Source organism: Ixodes scapularis, unplaced genomic scaffold (assembly GCF_016920785.2).
Source record: "Ixodes scapularis isolate PalLabHiFi unplaced genomic scaffold, ASM1692078v2 PGA_scaffold13__105_contigs__length_92229423, whole genome shotgun sequence".
Lineage (NCBI taxonomy): Eukaryota > Metazoa > Arthropoda > Arachnida > Ixodida > Ixodidae > Ixodes > Ixodes scapularis.
In genome coordinates, this window is record NW_024609839.1 from 21,615,902 (window position 1) to 21,619,799 (window position 3,898).

General features: G+C 47.2%; 1 pseudogene; it reads right to left on the minus strand.

Moving 5' to 3' along the window:
- Positions 1-889: 889 nt before the first annotated feature.
- On the minus strand, positions 890-1,836 carry LOC115319243 (annotated as a pseudogene).
- Between the last annotated feature and the right edge of the window lie 2,062 nt (positions 1,837-3,898).

Genomic DNA, 3,898 nt, shown 5'->3' on the forward strand with positions numbered 1-3,898 from the left:
TTCATGTAATAAAACTGGGAAAGAATAGCGTTTCCTAGATTTTTCTAAAATTTTTTTTTGTTATAGGTAAGTAATCGAAAAGAAACTAACTGTAACGAGTTATTCTTTCGTTGTGGTAACTGTAACGGTAACTTTGCTACTTTTTGCGACAAGTTACTGTAACAAATTACTTTTTAAATGTAACTTACCCAAGACTGCTTACATGAAATGAATATTTTGTTGGCGCTCCGACAGCTAGTTTCTTTTGCCCGTACATGGTCCAAAAGTATCAATCTGCCAAAAACACTACCACAATATCCCAAGAGGTGCCCCACCCCTGAAAGATAGACTAAATTTCTTCATCGCTAAGACGTAAGGGTAGGTGGAAGCTATATGTGGGTGCCGTACAAAGCAATTGCCTGCCTCTTACTCTCTCGCCGTGCTCTCTGCTTGTGAGTATGCAAAGATAGCAAGATTAATTTAAAATGACCTAATGATAGCCCCCTCTAAGAATTGAACATCCAGAGCCGGGGACCTTGGCAGAGACAGGGAAAGCTAGGATTAGAAGTAAGGAAAGAATCAGAACTGAAAATGACAGTGGTAACGGGTTGTAAAATTCATAGGATTTGAAAATAGACCTAAGAACATTCGAAATAGTTGGTTGACAATGACGAGTTGAAATTAGCATCTCATAGTTAATTAGCAAGGTAGCTGATTATAGGTTATAGTAAACTACAACTTATGCAAATGCCTAGTTCTGAAAAATGCTCTCCCACAGTAATGCTCAGGTAGTATCAAGATGCATGAACCAAGAGGAGCATGGGCCAGAAGGTCATAATATGAGAAACACAATCTGATTTCAGACAAACAATTGTCAGCAGGATACAATGCTTTAGCTGTTTTCACTAGCTTACAAGTGGATTTCTATAGCTTTCAAAGTTCTCAGTACAAGGTCATTTTTCTCACCATCGATGTACTCTCCCCTCGTTAAGCACCAGGAACATCCGATGTACCCATTGTAAAGAATACAGTTTTGGACTGCAGCTCTTGCCGGGGCGTCGAGGCACCAGCAGACCACATAGGCTTGTGAAGTGTGACTGATGCCTTCATGCTCCACCCAGACGACCGAACTCATGTTGTTAATCCCGTCCACAAACTGCTCCAGAAACAGCGTCATGCTTGGGTGACCCTTGCCAAACCACAGTCCGGCCACTGTGCAGTGGTGGAGCCTATCGGTGCTTACTGTCAGTGTCAGGTCGTCACTATTGAGGTCAGCCAAAGCTCTGAGGTCCCTGTATGCCTGACCTTCCGTTATATCGCTGATGCTGTCAACTGGTGTTGCAACCCTCGGAAAGGCATCATGGAGGAGGTGCTTCGTCTTGATGATGACATGCTCAAGCTGTTCATGCATCTTGAGGATCCCAAAGAATGGTCCTTCATTCTTCAGTTGTTGCTTGGTGTTTTTCTGTCCACACGTTCGGCACGAAAGTTCTTTGCTTCCAGCCTGCTTCATCATCAAGTCATTGCAGTGCTTACAATAAAAGTGAGAGACGGCCACGGATTTGGCTTTGGCTGCCCACAACTTTCTAAAAAAGTATTTACTCCGTGGCATGACGTCTTCTGCTGGTGCAAACAAAGGGTTGATCACGAGCAGGAGGTTATCCAGATCCGTCCAGGTGCTCCCCCCCCCCCCCCCCCCCCCCCCGAAACCATAAACGCCATGACCAGGGCAACCGCCTCTGCCTTCGTGGTCGCAGAGTGGGGCAAGGTGCCCGCGCCGAGGTCACGGAGAGCGGACGTTAGGACCTCACTTGAAGTCACCCCAGCTTGCGCCAACGGTGCGCTGCTTGCTTCCATGTCCTGTTCTCGGGGGGTCTGTGTCACTCAACTCAGAGTAGGTTACCGCATCATTGTCAGATGAAGGCGAATCTTCTGAAGAGCCAGGCGCACCAAGCTCTGCGGGAAGCTCTTCCGGAACGTAAGGCAAATCATCGGAGGGCTCTTCCTGTACACCAGGGTCGAGGTCTGCTTTACGAAGAGCCGTGTCGTTACAGCTTGAACTTGGTCCTGGATCTTAATCGGCGGCTTCTCCCTCGATGACGGCTTCTCTTTTCTCGCGATAGAACGTGGACTTTGGTACATTGAAAGTGTTTCCCTTTTCCGTATACACTAGCCGCCGCAAACGCTTCGGTGGCTTCGGTGGCGGACTAGCCATGATCAAGTAGAGATGACCCTATTGAAAAAGGCCAATATGAACTCGGCTTATTGGAAATATTGTATCCTAATGAAGTTGATGGAAACCAATAAAAACTTATTGTTATCCGATTAACCCGATACGCACGATGAGAATTCATATCGGAGCACAATATCCCGATATAGTATGTGGTTATTGGTATACAACAGGATATTGGAGCACAATATCCCGATATAACTTGCGGTTATTGGTATACAACACGATATCGAAGCACAATATCCCGACAGAACTTACGGTTATTGGAATAGAATACGACACCGCGTGCATATTGGTGACCGACATGGACATACTGTGCGACCACACGATATATTAATATCGGTCGTCGATCACGGGCCCAAAAAAGAATACAATATCGCGTGGATAAATCTCAGAACGAATTCCAAGTTACCAACATGAATTACGTCGGCATATACCGCGGACTAAGAGGATACGTAACACAGTATTGATCGCCCGTGAAGCAACATGTGGATATCGGTACGCCCACATATACGACATCGCGTGAATGATATCGTAGAACAGCAGGAGTTACCATACGGCAATACGAGAGAGAACAATATTGGAGGTGGATACACACAGAACACAAACGTTCCGCGTTGCAAACACATTCACATTGATCGAAAGCGCAAGTGTACGTACGGCACACAGTACACAGAGCCTCGAGCGCTTGAAATGCTAGACAACCACCAAACCATTCAGAATAACTAGCTGGGACACCCGCGACCTACCTTTCAATGAGAAAGCCCAATAACGACGTGCTCATTGGAGTGATCGTTTTCAAACAAATGTTTATTGCAGTTTTAATGCAATAAAAGTTAGGTTACCGATGTTGGAACCCAAATCGAACGCGATACGTGACAATGTCAGTTCGCACGATAAAATAATGAGGATTAATGGGCTTGACAGGTCACGTGCTTCTTACCCGCACATTTATCGATATTGACCCACCTTTCTGGGTAATCCTACGTCGTACACAAAATCCACAACCACACACGAGCACATTTCACCCACCACTCTTCGTCGCCTGTTTCGCAAGATTCACACACTGTAAAAAACGACGGGAAAATACGTGCATTTGCGCCATCAAACGATACGTTACAGACTCGTTTTATGAGAAAAGTTTCCATCGTCAACCCGCGCGCGCGAAAGCTCGAGCGCTCGAGCTTCGGAGGGAGTTCGAATTCCGAAGGGAGGCGAGCCGAGCGAGCCGCGAGTAGCCCATCGAGCCAGACAAGCGGCTGAGCGAGCCGCCGAGTGGCCGAATCCGCCGATCCAGCCAAGTCTAGCCGAGCCGCCGAGATTACGCCATTGCGCAGCGACCGCGACCGCGCACCGCGCCAACCCGGCGAGACAGAGACAGCGGCGATGGCGGGACCGACGGATAAAGGCTCGTCAAGTTCGTCGCGCACTTTGCTTGTGGATTCCAAGTGAAACCAACGCACTTTCAATCGCTTCGAAAGGTACGTATAGACGACTTTATTACTTGCAGCACAGATCAAAGTGAACACTGAAGGACAGAAGGGATACATGATGTTTTGAAATCGCAGCTTATTTGAACGCATGCGTCCCCTGATGAAGGCGTCTCGCTGTGCTCTGTTGCAGACGTCATTTCGACTTCGTGTACTCTGATGTAACGTCAGTCAGTGTTTACACTCGGCTACCTATCAC